At 44.0% G+C, this 20,213-nt stretch overlaps 1 long non-coding RNA gene across 3 annotated transcripts in view; it reads left to right on the top strand.

The window, feature by feature from the left end:
- The window catches only part of LOC135906155 (uncharacterized), a 51,888-nt gene that overhangs the window by 10,388 nt on the left and 21,287 nt on the right, over window positions 1-20,213 (top strand). Inside the window, exon 1 of one of the 3 annotated variants that reach the window (XR_011508050.1) lies at window positions 13,952-14,160. The exons of 1 other annotated variant lie outside the window; for it this stretch is intronic. This is a non-coding gene — a long non-coding RNA (uncharacterized lncRNA). Of the gene's footprint in view, window positions 1-13,951; window positions 14,161-16,028; window positions 16,180-20,213 lie in introns of those variants that run through there. One more of the 3 variants, XR_010565657.1, reaches the window with a different exon arrangement.

Here is a 20,213-nt window from a genome sequence, read left to right as displayed (position 1 = left end):
TGGCGAACTACACCTCTGCTATGAGTCGGCCCGGTATTACACTATCTTCATTACACTATGTATGGGGAGTGCTTAAAGCCTGCTTCACCTCCGTCGCAGGTTGGCTTAGTATTGCACTAGCTTCGGGATCAGCCCACGTATGGGGAGTGCTTAACGCCTGCTTCACCTTCGCCGCGGTTCAGCCTGGCATTGTACAATTTTTGGGATCAGCCCACACATGAAAAATTCTTGGTATATGTGTGGACACAATCCGCCAGATCCTAGCCGAATACAGCTTCGCTGTAAAAAGTGCAAATTTGCCTTCACTTATTGAGATGCGAGCTGCTACAGCAACCGTGCAAGCATAAACTTGTGTCACTGCCTGCTGGCAGTGAAATATACAGGACCCCTGTATGTAGTTATGTGGTATGTTATGTAAATGTGTAATTGCATTGGTCCAGTCACCTGCAAAACTGAAATTTCAAGTACTTTTACTTCTTTTATGAAAATTGTGCATGTTTATACATGTTTGCACATGTTCTTGTACTATCTTCTGTCGTTTCCTGGATTCCTTTGCATAATTTTGTATGTGTTCATGCTCATTGACTGTATTCAGTCTATTTTGGGTGTATTGTGTGATTTCATTGTTTGCCATGTGACAAGTTGTAGCCATTGCCACCTAGGGGTGCTAACCTCTGCTTTAAAAACATATCATTAAAAAATGTGGGTGGAAGTTCATTAAAAAAGATATTGACAAAAAAAATTCAAACATAACTTTTATGTTGATTATATCGAAGTAAGTATGATGAGTATGCCGAATTTCTAGACAATAAAAATTGAAAATGCTCACTCTTTTTACAGTAAACCACAAGACTGCATACATGCACGAAGGTTTTCCTATACACACAAAAGTTAACGTTTTTTTCTTATTATTATTGTTCAAACATATTGCCTTGCAGCATCTGCGGGTATTTAAAGGGGTACACACACGAAAATTTTGTGTTTTCGTCTTCATGCTTCTTTAGGTAGTGCTTGATACCAAGGTTATGGTACGAAGTCTCAATTCCTCGAGGAGAGCACCACAAATGAATAATTACAGCATCTTTTGTACGGCCTACCCAAAATGCTCATCATGTGCAGTGCAGCTTCAGGCATGAAAAAGGTTACTTCTCACATCACCGAAAGTGGAGGTGACAGGGTGTGGTGGTGAAAGGGCATACAATGACTGTGTCACCGAAAGCTGCAAAACTGGCCCCTCCAATTGTTCGCTTCTCTTGGAAACGCAGGGGGACGCTCTCTCCCCTATTGTCCCGTCGATTACCGAATGGAAACGGCTTTAGGGCATCACAGCCACAGTGTGTGTGTATGCATCAGTGGTATGTGGTACCATGAGACCGCCACAGCAGGTTTTGGTGACGAAATAGGTAACCTTCTTCACGTCCAAAGTCGCACTGCTCTTGGTGCACGTTTTGAAATGGTCGTATTAAAAGCTAATGTAATTAATTTGCTGCGCTCTTGGGGAATTGAGACTCCATAATGTATCAGAATTAGAATCGGTTTATTCATGACAAAAATGGGGATAAGTACATGAAAAGTATATACAGAAGGAGGTCCCATAGTTAGAAACTGAAATGGGACCTCCTGTGCATGATGATTAGAATTAGTAATACAACAATGGCAACATGTAAAATTTATGATAATAAAAGTTTTTAGGAGACAAGGCATAAATGAAATGAAAAGCAGCAGATGATTTGAAAATTATAACAGCGCTAACACATGCATCCACAAAGAAACAAGGACGAGACACAAGTGCCGACTATCCACTAAATTTTATTGACAGAAGATGAATGCCTTATATAAGGCGAAAGGCAGAAGTGAAGTGGAAGGGAGCGATACAATCAGGAAAGAGTGACACCGCGTATCGATAAACGTACATGCCGGAAATCAACGGAAACAGACACAGAAAATTAAAACGCTAGAAAAATGCAAAGGATACTAACAGACAATCAAATCAGTAAGCGGTTACTTCTAAAAATTGAAGCACTGCAGCAAATAGCGATACAGAGGGGGTGCTTACGCACTTGCTGCCATATTTCTTTATGTGGAATGCTCCCAAACTGACGCATGCCGTCGTGTCAGCACTCTTACTGAGAATCTTTGTCTCTCCCAATCGAGCCTCACAACCTCTTCATTTAATTACGTGCGTGACCAAATGTGCGTACTGGTCCTTTAAATCATTTGAATTTTGGGCATGTTCCCCCAAGCATTCATTAATGCAGCAGCTGGTTTGGCTGACATAAACCCTTCCACACTTCAAGGGAATGGTGTAGACCACTCCTGTGAAACACTTGACGAACGGCTTGTCATGTTTTACCTGACAACCTCTTTTTTTAGAGTTGCAGATGCATGGGCATAACTGTGCCAGCTTGTTGGGTGCCGAAAAAATAATGGACACCCCATGTCTGTTGGCCACCTTCTTTAGATTATGCGAAGTCTTGTGTAGGTACAGCACAACCAAAGGCTTGTTGGTGTTCCGATGGTCATCTTTTCTGTTCCTAGTTTTAGCTTTTGAAGGAGGGTCTCAGACACATCAATCAAGACCGAATAGCAGAACCTCGCCTCCAAAAGTCGGCTGGCATGATTCTCAAAACATTTCTGCATTAGGTGCAGGCACGATTTTTGAAGAGACGTCCGAACAGTGCGACGCTATAGCTCTTTTTACAGTTTTGGAATGCGCTGAATCACTGGCAGCAAATCCTTTTTTGCTCAAGGGAAGTGGCCCCAGCAAACATGCTTTTCACTAACGGTTAGTCTTGGGTCTTAAAAACTGTAAAATATCTGCATCAGGTAGTTCATGGGTAAAATTGAGCCCAAGTCCATGTTTGTCAAATGCATTTAAAACTTCACCTACTGAGTTAAAGAATAAGAATTGAAGTAGTGACTTGTTTAATTTCCGAGTTTATTTGAGTGCCCATATTTATCTGAATGTCCCTGGCAGTTTCAAAACATCAAGCACACACTGGGTGCTCTTAGCACAGCCCATCTTTAGCTGAATGGCCCTAGCAGCGTCACAACATCAAGCACACTCTGGGTGCACTTAGCACAGTTCATTGTTGTTTCTTGGTACATTGGGACAGAAAATAGTTAATTAGTTAGTTAAATGGGGTTTAATGGCGCAAAAGCAGCTAAGGCTATGCTGCGCCAAACACGAGGTGTTTAAAATCCAGTTTGTGAAGGAAAAGGCTGGGATAGTAATCTATATTTTATGTAAAAATCCAGTGTCGTGTAGAAATTTACGGACGTCACATAGTGGGACTAGCGGATCATCACCTAAAATCAGAGCAGGGTGTAAAGGTATGTGTAGTTGATATAATTTGTGCAAAAGTGTTCGTCTGTGTGTTTCAGTCTGCGTACATGTGAGTAATATGTGCATAACTGTTAGTGGCTGTTGACATTTCTCGCATGTTGGTGTGTCTTCTTTCATAAGTAAGCAATTGTGTGTGAGGTGTGTGTGCCCAATGCGTAGCCGGCATAAAACTACTTCGATGAACCGCTCTTGATGATAACACGACTTCCACTCGCCAACTATGGGTTTCGCGAGATGTAGCTTGTTGTCAGCACAACGGTCCCATTCGCGTTGCCATTTTACCGTGAAGGCTTTTCTAATTGCACGGATGCTATCATTACATGGGAGTGTCGTGTTTGTAATATCTTTGTGCGCTGCCATCAATGCACATGTATCAGCTGCTTCGTTACCTGGTATCCCAACATGGCTTGGGACCCAGCAGAAACGAATTGACCTCCCGTATTTGTTAAGCACCAACATGTTTAAAATGTCTCCTATCAGGGGTTCACACTCAGATTTCAGATGTAGAGCCTTCAGTGTACTTAAGGAATCAGTGTATATGACTGTGTTTTTGTGCTTGCCAGTGATAATCTTTTTAACTGCAACCCATACAGCATAAACTTCAGCAGTGAAAACAGAAGCATGTATTGGTAGACGGACACTTGTTACCCAATTTTCTGTTACGGCCCCTACACCCACGTGTTCTTTTGTTTTGGAGCCATCCGTGTAGAATTCCATGTGATTTTGATACTTGTCTTGAAGAGCACAGAATTCTTGCATGATGTGTTCGTGTGGAGTGTTTCTTTTCTTTAAATGTGTTAATGTCCAGTCGCACAACTGCGTGAAATTGTACCATGGGGCCAACCGTTGTTTCCAGAAGAGGGTTATAGCGCCGAAAAAACACAACACACAGCAAGCAAGACGGGACAGGCGCTATAACCCTCTTCTGGAAACATGCACCAACTAGCCCCCCAACAAGTATTACTCACAACCGTTGTGGTTTCTTGGCGACCTGGAGGACTTCGTGGGGGATGTCATAATCCTGACAGTATTTCTCATACCGCAGGAGAAGTGGCCTAATCATGTTCGGTTTATTTGTGTAGTGTAAGCGTGAGTTGCACTGTGTGAGGATGTTGTAGCATATGTGTTGCGGTGTTGACTGAATTCTGAGTAGGTAAGATAATGTTAATAATGCTCTGCGCTGCTGTAATGAGGGTTCATTACACTCAACATATAAACTTTGAATGGGTGACGTTCTGTAGGCACCACTTGCCAGTCGCAATCCAAGGTTATGTACTGGATCAAGGAGTTGGACGTAGGACTGCCTGGCTGAGCCGTAAACCACGGAGCCGTAGCCTAAAAGGCTACGCACAAGAGACCGGTAAATACGTAAAAGACAGGTTCGGTCGGAACCCCAGTGCTTATGAGACAGAACTTTTAGGATATTCAATGCTTTATTTGCCTTAATTTTTAGTGTTTTAATGTGGGCTAGGAAGTTTAGTTTTTTATCAAAGATTACTCCCAAGAATTTACATTCCTGTTTTACCGGCAGTGCGACATCATTCAATTTTAGAAGCGGGTCTAAGTACAATCCTCGTTTTTGCGAGAATAGCACTGTAACGGTTTTTTGAGTAGAGAAGCGGAAGCCATTTTTATCAGCCCACTCCATTAGTTTATTAATTGTTATCTGGAGCTGTCTTTCACATGTTTGTAAGTTTGAGGCGCGGCACGCTACTTGCAGATCATCCAAATATATGGAGTGCATAACAGAGGGGGGGATGACTTTGTTAACAGAGTTCATTTTTACTATAAAGAGTGTTGTACTTAGTACGCATCCTTGTGGCACTCCATTTTCCTGGATGAATATACGTGACAGCACCGTTCCTAAACGCACCTATAAAGTTCGGTCCGACATGAAATCGGCTAGACATTTGAGCATTCTACCTCGGATTCCTAAATCTGCGAAGTCCCTTAAGATACCAAACCTCCATGTTGTGTCGTAGGCCTTTTCTAAATCAAAGAAAACAGTGAGACAATATTGTTTGTGTAGAAAGGCCGCACGTATCTCGTCTTCTAGCCGGACTAAGTGATCTGTTGTGGAGCAACCTTTCTTGTATCCACACTGATGGTTATCTAGCATGTTCTCTGTTTTAAGGATGTATGTCAGTCTTATGTTGATGATGGCTTCATAGGACTTTGCAAGACAACTTGTGAGTGCTATGGGTCTATAACTGGTTGCAGTTGTGGGAGGTTTTCGAGCTTTCAAGAACGGGATTATGATAGCTTTCTTCCACTCTTTTGGCATTTTTCCCGTTTCCCAGATTTTATTTAAAAAACGAAGCAAGGTTTCAACTGTATTAGGAGATAGATGAGCGAGCATCGCGTAATGTACTCTGTCCGGACCAGGTGCTGTTTTTTTGTCAGTTGTTAGTACTCTATTGATTTCCGGTAGTGTTAAAGTGGCATTATACGGTCTTTCTGAACTTCCTGTGGTCGGAAGCTTTAGTTTTTCTGCTAATTGCTTATGTTTTAGAAATGCAGCTGAATAGTTTACCGAGCTTGATATAGTATGGAAGTGTTGTCCTAATATGTCTGCTTGTTCGTCTATATTTGTTTGCATGCCTGGAGGTGATAGTATGGGGATAGTGTAAGAAGCGTAGTCGCCTCTAAACTTACGAACCTGATCCCACATTCATTTGGATGTTATTGAAGTATTTATAGACGAGACATAATTTTTCCAGGACTGTCTTTCGGCTTGTCTATGTGTGTACCTGGCTTTCGCTTTTGCTTTTTTGAAGGAGAGTAGATTGTCTTGTGTTGGGTATCGCCGAAAGATACCCCACGCTTTGTTTTGTAGTTTTTTTGTTTGTGTACATTCCTTCGTCCACCAGGGTTTCAGGTTTTTTCTTAATAAGCCAGAGGATTGTGGGATTGTTTCTGCTGCTGCAGCAAGTATACAGGCAGTGATCTTATCATTCATTTCATCTATGGTTAGCTCATCTGATATGTTATCCAGACTGGCCTTTTCAGTAAAGAGAGGCCAGTCTGCTAGGTGGAGTTTCCAACGGGGTGGTCTTAATGGTATGGTAGGAGAAGGAGATTTTCTTTTAATAATGGCAGGCATATGGTCACTACCATAGAGGTTGTCAATAACACTCCATTGAAAATCGTCAAAGAGAGATGGAGAGCATAGTGCCAGATCTAAGCAACTCATAGCGCCTGTGCTTGGGGAGTAGTAAGTTGCCGCACCGGTGTTTAAAAGGCATATGTTATTTGTTAGGATAAAATCTTCAAGCGTTTGACCCCTGGTGTCAGTTGTTTGACTACCCCACAACGTGTTATGTGAATTAAAATCACCGGCTAATAAAAATGGTTCGGGTAGCTGGTTTAAAATTAACTCTAGGTCTCTTACGGTAAAATGTAAATGCGGCGGAATGTATACTGAACAAATGGTGATGGTTTTGTGAGCTAAAACGGTGACAGCAACGGCTTCTATGTGAGTGTTAATGGGAACTTCTCTGGCAGGACAATGGCTACATCACCTGACAGCCGGTTCGCCTGAGTACGGTCGCGCCGTACAACAGTGAAACCTTTCAAAATGTTTTTGTTTTTCGCCTAGGTTTGTTTCCTGTAAACACAGGGCTACAGGAGAGAAGTTTATTAATATGTCTTTAATGTCACCTAAGTTGTGTAAAAGCCCTCTACAATTCCAATGGATAATAAAAGCCATTTTAAAATGGAAAGATAAGAAATGGCATTACAGAAAAATTAAGAGGTGTGGTATAGGTGACATGGATTTAAAAAGGCTAATACAAATGAGCGATAACCTTCAGGCTAACGCTTTCTTATTTTGAGTTATTGGGATTTTGTCCCTCTTACCGCGCTCGAGAGAGCGCTTATCCTTTGGTGTCAATGACACCGGAGTTTTTGTGTCGACCTCCATCGCTCTCTCTGAGGCGCTGGAGGACCGAGAGTTAGGCGCCGAGACACGTGCCTCGGGCCTTGGGGTTCGTTTGATTTTAGGGCCCTGCGGGGCTGGTGTCTGCAGGGCCGTCGAAGAGGGTGGAGCAGTACTGACTGCTTCCACCACGGGTGCGGGAGGAGTCACTGCGGCACCACTGCGCATGGGCTCGGAGGACTCCGGAGGCCTCTGTGACGCTGCCCCCGCCTGCGTCACTTCGGCAAAACTTCTTCGGGGAAGGTACGACAGTCTTTTTCTGGCTTCGAAGAACGAGATTTTTTCTTTAACAGTTAGTGCAATGACTTGTTTTTCTTTTTTCCAGCAAGGGCAGGACCGCGAATAAGCTGGGTGATCTCCCTTGCAGTGTGGGGATGCGCGACTCTCGCGCGTCCCCTGATGTTTTTCCCGCATAGCGTGTCTCCTGTAATCCCGCTTCGCCGCGTGACGTCCGCGCGGTCGATGTGGTTGAAGCGCAGTCCGAGAGATGGCGCTAGTGTTGCGCTGCTGCGGGGTTACTTGGGTGCGGGAGAGACAAGGGCTTGCTCTCTTGGGTTCGAGACAGCAAGCGGGACGGACGTGCCGTGCCGCACGTGCAGCGACCCTCTTTCCCGGCGGGTCGGCGCACGGCGGGGACGTCTCCCGCGTGCGCGCCGACCCATGCTTCCGCGAGACCGCCTCGCGTGGCCGCCTTCGAACGCGCCACGATTCGCGTGACCGTACACGCGAACGACCAGGCGCTGGGATCCAGCATGGGGCGAACATATTCGCTAGCGAGGTCGCGGTGAGTCGGACTTCTAGATTTGTCGCGCGCCCATCGGCATGTTTTGTGGATAGCAACTCGGCTAGCTGGCACTGATCTATGAAAGGTGCAATAAATGCCCTTGTGATTGTTTGCACTACTGTGTTGTCGTTCCTTTGTCCCAAGAGTACGGTGTGAGAATCCCCCATCAGACCCCACAGCAGTTAACACAATGTGGCGAAGAAGTGCAATTCTCTGATTGGTGGTCGTTGGAGCTGCATTTAACACAAGTTGTTTGTCCTCGGCATGCATGTGAAGCATGTCCAAATCTTTGGCACTTAAAACACCATCTGGGATTCGGGATATACGGTCTCACATTGACTTTGACATAACCTGCATCGAGTGAAGTAGGCATTACGCTTGTTCCGAAGGTGAGTATAACATGTTTGGTGGGGATTTCTTGATCGTTTCTTCGGATTACTATTCTTTGTACTTTGGTGACATTTTGTTCCTGGAAACCTTCCAGCAGTTCTTCGTCGCTTAAACCAATGAAGTCTTCTTCAGATATTACTCCCCTGCTTGTATTAAGTGTTCTGTGGGCTGAAACAGTCACTGTCGCTTCGCCAATACTGGTAAGTTCAGAGAGCTTATCTGCTTGATCTTTGTTATTCAGTTCTAGGAGGAGGTCCCCGCTAGACATTTTGGATGCTTTGTATGTTGGTCCGATTTTGTCTTTCAGACACTTCGCTACCAGGAAAGGAGAGAGTTTCCTTACTGGTACGATGCTTTCACTATGCACTACTTAGTACTTTGGGAATGTTGGGGCGTTGCTTTGAAAGGAAAATTGAAATGGTACTTTGGTGCGGCATCTCTTCAGACGCCGATCATAAACAACAGAGGCTTGCGCTGCCATAGGAAAATGTGTATGTTCGGCAACAGTGCCGACCGCCCACTACGGAGCCCAACGAGGGGACGCGGCACAGCTTGTGTACAAGCCTGCACGACGCCAGCCGTACGCCATCACTATAACCCAATATGGTGTACCCAAGGTAGGATATCCACGCAAGGTTAACCCTTGCCGCCGTGGAGAAAGGAAGTAAATGGAAGAGAGAAGAAGACAGGAAAGATGTAAAGTGTGAGATAAAGATGAAGGTTTGAGAAGAGAGAGACAGGAAAAGGCGACTACCGATTTCCCCCAGGTGGATCAGTCCGGGGGTGCCGTCTACGTGAAGCAGAGGCCAAAGAGGCGTGTTGCCTCCGCCGGGGGGCCTTAAAGGTCCGAACACCCGGCATCGGCTCAACCCCCAGGATCCCCCTTTCCCCGGACACGGCTAAGCCGCGCACGGCTACACGCGGGAGGGTCCAACCCTCATGTGCTCGGGTACGTGGTGTCGCAACACACCAGACGCCTGCTTGCGCAGACGCCCCTGCGGGGCAGAAAATAGTTGCAAAATTCCATCTGTAGCATTGCCCACACTACCTAAGTGTCACTCAGTGACGTGAAGTGTACTTGCTGTAAGTGGTACCAAATTTGTCCTTTTGACTAGCGTATGGGGGGGAGGGGGGGGGGGGTAACATCAACACTCTGATTCTTTGCTGTTTGCTGCTTCTAATGATTATCTTTAACAGATAACTTTTGAAAACTTGTTTCAGAGCAGTTTAGTTCTCTTTGAACAAAACTCATGTTAGTGGAGTTTGTTGGAAATGCATCATTGTATATGCCTGCCAGCTCATTCACGCACTTCTCTTCACCTTGCGGGATTCCACAGAAGTATTATGTCAAACTCTTGCCTCTGCTTCGAGTTGTTCACAAATTCGACTTTGCCCGGCCATCTGCTAGCCACCTGGCTAGCTCAGATGGTAGAGCGGCTGCTCGGGAAAGGTGGTGGTCCCGGGTTCGAGTCCTGGACCAGGATGAATTTTTCTTCAACTGAGAGGCTTTTCTTTCTGGGAACCCATATGGGTTTCCTTTGTAATTGCTACAACTGGGTGGATGTCTAATTTCCCCTAATTACCTCTTTCCACCTTGTGGGATTCCGCAGAACTATTACGTCATACTGAAGGCTACATCACAGTAAACACAAGGCATGCTATGAGCCGTATTTGAACAAGAAATGACCCTGGAGCCAACATTTTGACAATGGGACTTCGTCATCATCAGGGCAACAACTACTCGGGGCAGCATTTTCATGTATGTGTAAGTCACTCTCTTCCAACCTCAGTGGGGGAGTATAATAAGCCAGTGTGAGGTAGGTAACATTAAAAAAAAAAAAAGAGTAGAGTGGAAATCAAAGGCGAGAGATGAGAGATTTGGAGTAATGAAAAGGGGAACAGCAGGGATGCTTTTGTAAAATTCTTTCAAAAAATGGAGATAAAATTGGAAACTGAAAAGAGCTTACATGCATAGGTAGGCAGGTGGAGCCAATTCAGTGTGCATGGTTAATTACGTTACAGCTATTCATATAATCTCAGGAAATTGAAAAAGAGGAAATAAAGGAGTTCGGAGGGACATAATGTGGTCATAGAAACGGAGTTCTAGCTGTTGGTGTTCTGTTAAGAGTAGAAATGAAAACTGCAAGCAAAGAGCGTGTATAAACATCTGGTTCAAAGAAAGAACAAAAATTAAGACACTACATGCCACAGAAATGATAAAGATATGAAAAAATAATCAAAAACAAAAAAAAGGTATTAGGCTGTGTAGGATAGTGAGTTAGTAGAGGATGCCCTGTGACAAAGTACAAAGAAATATACACAGCAAATAGAAGAAATAAATCAGTGTCGGGGTTATGAACAGCCTGGCATAACCAGGTGCAAGACTTCACTAAAATATAATAATGATTGTAGTAACCAGCATAAACAAATAATTAATGCTACTGCATATATTTACACTACTGGTTTATTAGCTACCATGCAATCACTTTCCTCCTCCCCTACTGAGGGCAGGGGAGAGCCCACTAGTGTTGAGGATTGGGCAAGTTGGCATTGCATTCTGAAATTGATACAGCGCAACAAGAAAATGAAGAAAAAGCCGAGCTGGCCAAATGGTGGAACAGAGTGCTGCTGTAGGTGTCTTCCTACTGTTGGGAGACAGCGCTCTGTTCCTTCTTTTGCACGGCTCGGCTGTTTCTTCATTTCCTTATTGCGCTGTACCAGCTTAAGGGGAGAGAAAGCTATGCATACATAAAAACACTGCTTAGGAAGGCAGTTGCTATGCTGACGAAGACGAGACCCCTTGTCAATATGTTGTTTCTAATGAGATTTCTTGTCCGACTACTGCTCATTGCTTCAAGCCTCCATGCTCATGCAAACTTCTGTATGATAAGACATACATGGAGGCCATGTTTTGATGACAGTTATATAAAGAATTGCTCATTGCAAACACAAAAAGTATGCATTAGACAGGTATCATTGCACATTTGTTTGCAAGGTTGAGTAATTAACGCTAATAAATGTAATCTTACATTTTAGCCAAACATTTACATTATGCATGGCTGAATGTTACAGCTGCAATGATAGAAATCAAATAGCTGCTGCTATGTAAAATCAATCTGCGACCTTACTGCAATCTCTGTACAATAGAATTCCCTCTGCTTATGCTAAATATGCACCACTTCAGTGGTTTGGGAGGCTGAGAAAAAACAAGCTTTGCAATGACTTCAGGCAAGTTAATTTAATGTACAGTGACATTCATGTGTCTGTGTTTGTTAAAAATAAAAGACTGGGTATTTAAGGTACGGCCAGAGCTTTTATCAGGATTGCTGGAATTGTTCTGCAGAGTTCAAATGGGGTATACTTATTTAGACATACTTCAGCCTGTGCTGGTGCTATAGCAGGCATTGTAGAGTATATATATTGTGGTAATTGAAAAGCTACTAGTACAAACCATACAAAAGAGGAAGAACATACTTATGAACCATTATAAATATACATAGAAAGCAATGGCAAACAGAAGTGTAAGGAAGTGCACAAATAATAAAAACTAGAAAATGAAAATAAAATCAAGAACAAAAAGCCACAGAAACTATGAAGAAGAATTATGACAAAGATAACAAAGGTATTAGTTAACTACAGAAATGCACACATGCTTGCACAATAGGGTAATGATTTGTTTGATCATCTATAAATATACCAGCTGGTAATAAAAGGCTAGCACCAGGAAAAGCATACGTTGCAATTGTTCAAGAAAGGAAACTGCATTTAAATGTGTTGGATGGGACAAGTAAGACTTGAGGATAAGGTCATGGTGACTATGTGTGGAATATGAAGCGGCAAATTGTAGATAATCATCACTTGAAAGACTGAATTAAAACAATGCTATATACAGTCGAACCTCGATATATCGAACAGCGCGGTGATCGCGAAATAGTTCGATATAGGCAGAATTCTATATATAAAATCACGTAAAAAACGCGTCAAAAGCTTCTGCAAATCAATCAATGAACCAAGGGCGCGATTGGGAATCGTTGTTTGGGGCGGGTTTTCGGTCGCGCCACACGCAAGGCCGCGCCGACTTCGTCATGCAGCCGCGCTAAGTAGGCGCGGCGGAAACGAATGCGTGCTTCGAACAACGATCCCCGATTGCGCCCCAATCGTGGCGAGGGCAAACGCATCGTTTTGAGTAAGCACCCGGACGGAAAAAGCGATAGTGCGCTACAAGGTAGAAAAAAGTTTATCGTAGAGACCTACAATGTTGTACTTGACAGTCTAGGCTCTGCTTTGCAAGTGCGAAAGGCTGCCTACACTGAACTCTGCGAAAGGTTCGGATTCTTAAAATTGCTGACAGAAGCTGGGAGCGAGGCCTCTCTGGCACAGCAGGCTGAGAAGTTGGTGAAAACCTACAAAAATGATTTGGAGCCAGCATTTCCCGCTGAAATCGTTCAGTTTGCGAACTTTCTGCACAACTCTGTGTGCCAGGACACGAGTCCCCTGGGATTAATGAAGTTGCTGCACGAAAGAAAGCTTATTGATGTGTTTCCGAACCTTTATATTGCTTTGCGAATCTACTTAAGCATACCCGTGGCAAACTGCAAGACCGAACGATTGTTTTCCAAGTTGCTGCTGATGAAAAATCGCCTTAATTCGAGCCTCCTTGACGACAAGGTGAACTCGCTTGCTATCATGTCCATTGAAAGTGACCACCTCCGCGATCTATCCTTCGAACAGACTATATCTGATTTCGCCAAAGCGAAAGCGTGAAAGATGCCATTTGAAAAGAGGACTGTTTGCGCTATACATGAATAGTTCCAATAAGTTCGGTGTGTCGCCTCCCAGCCTACACATTGCCAAAGAAATGCTGAGCAGTGTAATTCAAGATAGGCAAATCTTCGTTGTTCGTCTCTTATTTGTTCTTCTTGCAATATTTAGCGTGCTTATAAAGAACTGCATTTTTGTTGTTTTTGATAGTGCCACGTTTATTTGGTGTCGTCCTTGTTCGTCTTACCTATAACGAAAATATTTTCAAATAATGTTTTGTAAGTACAGTTGGTAATTTTCATCTGTATTGTAGTGCATCTTTATGGTGTTTGTATTACCTTAAGTATTGTGTATACCTATTGCATATTTATAGAGCAACATGTATAACGATTACTGCAGTCTGATGCTTGAATCTTAATAAATAATGCTTTGGATACAACCATATGCGTCTCCTCACGGGATTAAACTTAGTGATGGAAACAAAGCCTAGCTTCAGAAGGACCGACATCTGAGCTGTGTTGTCTTTTCTACGTTCTTGTTCGTCTTGAGTGCACTAACCTTTCCCTTAAAGGGCCCCTGAAACGCTTCGGACAAATTTTGTAGGCGCGTAGGGTACAGCTTAAGTAGAACATTCGCACCACAATTTAAGTGAAGCGTTACGTATTAATGGAGCTGCAAGCGATTAGAAGTTACCCTCCTCCCTAGCTATGCTTTTCCTCCTCAACTCGCTCGCCGAGCGAGCGGCGCTAAGCTCCGCCTTCACTGCTTCAGCGTCACGATGCGACGTCACATCGCTCACTTCCGGTTGTTTAGGAGCACGCCCCCTCCCGCGCGAGACCTCTCCGCTAGCCGCTTGGCCGTCGACCGAGAGCTATCGAAGCAGCGTGCGTTGCGAGCATTCTGTCGTAGCGCCGAACGTGTCCGGTACTCCGCTAAAAACAGGCAAGCTGGTCATTTCGGCAAATGTCTGGAGGCATAAACTCAAGCTGATGAAGGAACTTGAGCGTAGACGTACGTGAGCAGCCTGATCGGTCTGCACGGTCCAGACACTTGCTGGCGCAGCGCTTAACCAGTCAAACAAAGCGCTAATATTGCTCTAACCAAGTGTAAAACATTTTAAACATTTATAAATCAACGTGTTGATGATTACACTCCTGCGAAAAATACACACCAGCAGCAAAGAATACACTTCGTTGCTGCTACTGTGTGTGGTTGAGCTCTGTGCCACCAGGTGGCTGCACCGTGCAGACCGTTCACATTTGCCCTTCTGCTCATCTCGTGGCTCATCCCGGCACAGTCAAGCGGCCAGACCCTGTCCCCTTGCGCTTGCGTTTGCACTAATACTCGACTCGCGGTTTGCAGGTCGCTAGGTTTGCAGTCCACAAGGCAACAAAGTCGAATCATAGTGCTCGCGAAAAGACTGAGACCGACTCTGACCGCGGAGCTCTCGTCAAAATGGAGTATGTTGTAACACAAGCAGACGACACTTGCTGTGTGCCGGAAGTGCTGAAGTGTACTAAAAAACTATTCTTGTGTATTCTCTTTAAGTTATTTTCTTTTTACAAAAACAAAGTAACTAACATTCCAACTATTACGAGCATCATTTGTTCACCATAAAGTTGGAAAAATTATCGACCACGCGCCCTGGTCAGCCAATCAGATAGCTCGCCCATGTGACGTAATATGGGTTATTTGCATCATAAGGGTAGGGGCGGCTTATATTTCCGCCGAGCAGTGCGCTGCGATCGGCAGCGATGTGTATTTTTAAAACCTTATAATAAATTACACGCTTTACGCAGAGCACTTAGATGCATCAATTAATGATCAGAAGAACCTACTCTAACGACTCAGTACGTTTGTAGAAAATCGCCAAAATCGTTTCAGGGTCCCTTTAAAGCCTAGCTTTTGCTGCAAACAGAATGCAGATTAGTCACAAAGTGAACATATGTGTTGGTGTTTACAACAGCACGCGTTTCAAGCAAGTTTTGTTGTTTAACAATAATAATAATCCCGATAATCGCACTTTGTTCTTTTTAATTTGGTGGAATTAAAATGAAACATGGCATATTTTCAGTAGCGTAGCAGGTGACATGGGGGGCGGGGTCCAGTATAGGGAAAGGGGGCCTGCATGCGCATTAGCCCAGGGCCCCCATTTTTCTTAATCCAGCCCTGGTGGCAGCAATGGAAAATGAATCTGCCATGAGTAACTACTAAAGAGGAAAAGACGAAATCGGGAAAGAAACAATTTATAAATCAAAGGGAAGCAAGCTCATTACTTTTCGAAGCGAGATCAGGATGCCTTAGAACATGCACCTATAAAGCGAGATATAAGAAGGAAAAAAAAGCATGTGCTTGCTGCGGTAAAGCTAGGGAAGCGATGGAGCATGTTTTATTAGAATGTGAAGACATCTGCCCAGCGGTTGATTTAGGCACCACTGGCCTCCTTGAAACCTTTGGGTTCAGCGAAAGCAGGGGAAAAGTAAACATGTCCGCAGTAGCGATTAGTAAGAGGCGATTGGAAGATTGGTGGAAGAAAAGTATATGTTGTTTATGTCCCCAATATGTCCCATATCTCCCGATATGTCCCAGTATGTCCCCGATATGTTTTCTCGCATAGCTCTCATCTACTGTAATCCGGCTTCGCTGTGTGGCTTTACTGTGGCGGTCGGTAAGCTTGCAGGGTAGTATGAAAGATGGTGCGAGTGTTGCTCTGCTAACGCCACCTAACGGCGGGGTTACTTAGGTGCAAAAAGTAGAAGGCTCTTCCTCTTTGGCTTGGGGTGGCACAGACGTTCTGTGCGTGCGCGTATGCATGCTTTCCGAGACCGTCTCGCAAGGCCTACCCCGAAATGGACGAACATGATCGTTCGAATGCGCCACTGTTCGCGTGACCGTATGCGCGAACAACCAAGCATTGGTGTCCAGCATGGGGCGAACATATTCACTTGTTATCTGGTCGCGGTGAGTCGGACTTCCACAATTTGTCGCGCTCCCATCGGCATGTATTGTGGATAGCAACCCAGCTAGCAGGCATTAGTCTATGAAAGGTGCAAAAAATGCCCTTGTGATTGTTTCCACTGCTGTATTGTCGTTCCTTTGTCCCAAGAGCACGGGTGAGAACCCCACAACGTCCGACCCTGTTCAATATAAAAAATTATAGATGCATGGATTTTCCAAGTGATACAGAAAGTGTTCGATATACGCAATAATTCGATATATCCGTGTTCACTATATCGAGGTTTGACTTAATTACTAAAATACACAAATCAATTTAAAAAAAACATACATTAACAGGACAAATGTACAGCTCTAGTAGTTAATACTTTTCTCGCTTTAGTCTGCCTTAAGTCTTTTCAGTAGATGTGCTACTAATAATCCTGGTATTAATCTTACAAGGGGACAGATCTGTGAGCTTCATCACATTGATCACACTGGACAGGCGAGTTTGCAAAGCATATTTATAGTGAGCAGAAAATGCGGACCAGCGCATATTCAAGGAGCACTTTTATCATGCTACATACAGCAATATAAATGTGATTATATCAGAACCGTCTTCTTAAATAGGTGTAATGCTTCTGTAATTTATTACAGAATCATTACAAGTCTGTAGTATATTGCACCAGCTCAGCACAACTTAAGCATGTTGAGATGTTTATAATGGCGTGGTAAAATAGCGTTGCTACAAGTAAACAACATGGGCCAAACACTGTGGTAAAACATTGACAGAACAGTCGTCTTGCAAAGGCCCAAGAACTGCAGACCCAAGAACATTGCAAGGGATGATGAACACCTGTAACTTTGTTCTTATATGTTAAACAAACCCACACTTAGAATTGTAGTAAATATCACAGTGTTGGGCTAGTTTGTTCTGTATCACCAAAGTTCGATGGAACATCAGAACGTACAAGAAAACAGGAATGGAGAACTCTTAACACTGAATTACACTTCACACATCACACGATGAAGTCAACACAAAAGAAAAACAAAAGCCATGAGCAAAAGCACTGCAATGCAATCTACGGACCTATTCCTAAGTCCACAGAGTAAAATAAAACCAGACTTTAAGTGTCCATTCTTATCTTGTGTACCCATGTGCTGGCATATTTTGTAAATATCACAGGTGTAGGAAAAATGGATAATACCTAACCCGAAAAGCTTTGGAACTTTGTGCACAAAAAAGTGTTACACCCTGCACAACATACATCGCATGAAAATGGTGGTAGAAGTGCTATGAAGGGGCACTTAGGGGTAATATGCAGTGGTGATTAGTGAAGCTGTGACATTCATGCTGAGTACATGAAACATACATGCCACAGACAATGAAAGTGCACCTTTGGATGCATTATGTACAATCGCATTGCAGCGGTGGCGTAGAGGTAGAGCGTCCGCCTCGCATGCAAGAGGACCATGGTACGAATCTCGGCGTCGTGCAATTTTCCACCGAATTAAAAAAATAAAATTTTAAAAAATCTGCATGTTGATAAAATTGCATAAACAGGTCTGGAGTAAGTGGACGTGGAGGAGCTCAAATGGCGAGACTAGAAATCAGACTTCATACTCTGCGCTAACCTTGGCATCATACATGTGCACGTGCTCGGCAAGGTACGCTGCAGTGACTATAGCATGGTAAGAACTCGAATTAGCCTAGACTTGAGGAGGGAACGGAAGAAACTGGTACATAAGAAGCCGATCAATGAGTTAACGGTAAGAGGGAAAATAGAGAAATTCCGGATCAAGCTACAGAACAGATATTCGGCTTTAACTCAGGAAGAGGACCATAGTGCTGAAGCAATGAATGACAATCTTATGGGCATCATTAAGGAGTGTGCAATGAAGTTGGTGGTAACTTCGTTAGACAGGATACCAGTAAGCTATCGCAGAAGACGAAAGATCTGATTAAGAAATGCCAATGTATGAAAGCATCTAACCCTACAGCCAGAATAGAACTGGCAGAACTTTCGAAGTCAATCAACAAGCGTAAGACAGCTGACATAAGGAAGTACAATATGGATAGAATTGAACATGCTCTCAGGAACCGAGGAAGCCTAAAAGCGAAGAAGAAACTAGGAATTGGCAAGAATCAGATGTATGCGTTAAGAGACAAAGCCGGCAATATCATTATTAATATGGATGAGATAGTTCAAGTGGCTGAAGAGTTCTATAGAGATTAATACAGTACCAGTTGCACCCACGACAATAATGCAAGAGAGAATAGTCTAGAGGAATTTGAAATCCCACAAGTAAAGCTGGAAGAAGTAAAGAAAGCCTTGGGAGCTATGCAAAGGGGAAAGGCAGCTGGGGAGGATCAGGTAACAGCAGATTTGTTGAAGGATGGTGGGCAGATCGTCCTAGAAAAACTGGCCACCCTGTGTACGCAATGCCTCATGACCTCGAGCGTACCAGAATCTTGGAAGAACGCCAACATAATCCTAGTCCATAAGAAAAGGGACGCCAAAGACTTGAAAATTTATAGACCGATCAGCTTACTGTCTATTGCCTACAAAGTATTTACACTAAGGTAATTGCAAATAGAATCAGGAACACCTTAGACTTCCGTCAACCAAAGGACCAGGCAGGATTCCATAAAGGCTACTCACCAATAGACCATATTCACACTCTCAATCAGGTGATAGAGAAATGTGCGGAATATAACCAACCCTTATATATAGCTTTCATTGATTACGAGAAAGCATTTGATTCAGTCGAAACCTCAGCAGTCATGCAGGCATTACGGAATCAGGGTGTAGACGAGCCATAGGTAAAAATACTGAAATATATCTATAGCGGCTCCACAGCCACCGTAGTCCTCCATAAAGAAAGCAACAAAATCTCAATAAAGAAGGGCGTCAGGCAGGGAGATACGATCTCTCCAATGCTATTCACAGCGTGTCTACAGGCGGTATTCAGAGACCTGGATTGGGGATAAGTGTTAATGGAGAATACCTTAGTAACTTGCGATTCGCTCATGATATTGCCTCGCTTAGTAACTCAGGAGACCAATTGCAATGCATGTGCAATGACCTGGAGAGGCAAAGCAGAAAAGTGGGTCTAAAGATTAATCTGCACAAAACTAAAGTAATGTTTAACAGTCTCGGAAGAGAACAGCAATTTACAATAGGTAGCGAGGCACTGGAAGTGGTAAGGGAATACATCTACTTAGGGCAGGTAGTGACCGGGGGTCCGGATCATGAGATGGAAATTATCAGAAGAATAAGAATGGGCTGGGGTGCGTTTGGCAGGCATTCTCAGATCATGAGGGATAACGGCAACCTGCTGTTCAAGAGAAAAGTGTATAGTAGCTGTGTTTTACCAGTACTCACCTACGGGGCAGAAACCTGGAGGCTTACAAATTGAGGACCACGCAACGAGCTATGGAAAGAAGAATGATGGGTGTAACATTAAGGGATAAGAAAAGAACAGATTGGGTGAGGGAACAAACGTGAGCCAATGACATCTTAGTAGAAATCAAGAAAAAGAAATGGGCATGGGCAGGACATGTAATGAGGAAGGAAGATAACCGATGGTCATTAAGGGTTACGGACTGGATTCCAAGAGAAAGGAAGCGTACCAGGGGGCGCCAGAAAGTTTGGGGGTGTTATGGCTGGTGTCTAGCTCCTTGGGCAGAAAGCACTTTCACCCACCATGCCTCGTCGAAACTAAGCGTGACTTCCGTTACGGTTGGCGTCTAGCACCTTGTGCAGAAAGGGCTTTCACCCACCATGCCTCGTTGAAACGGAGCGCGACTTCTCCTTTTATGGTTGGTGTCTAGCACCTCATACAAAAAGGACTTTCACCCACCATGCTTCATCGAAATGAAGCGCGACTTCCTAATTCGCCATGGTCATCTCGAGTGTCTGCTGGTCTGGCGGAAGCCCCGCAGTGTTTACAGGCCTCTTTTGTGTGTGTTTGTACGACTTTCCTCGAACTGTCAAAGCTCTACAGGGGAACTTCCTAGAACCAGCAATGCCCAAAAGAGAAGGACAAGCGTTTGCGAT

The sequence above is a fragment of the Dermacentor albipictus genome, chromosome 1 (genome assembly GCF_038994185.2).
Source record: "Dermacentor albipictus isolate Rhodes 1998 colony chromosome 1, USDA_Dalb.pri_finalv2, whole genome shotgun sequence".
Lineage (NCBI taxonomy): Eukaryota > Metazoa > Arthropoda > Arachnida > Ixodida > Ixodidae > Dermacentor > Dermacentor albipictus.
The sequence above is the reverse complement of the archived record's forward strand: the minus strand, read 5'-3'. Positions and strand labels throughout refer to the sequence as shown.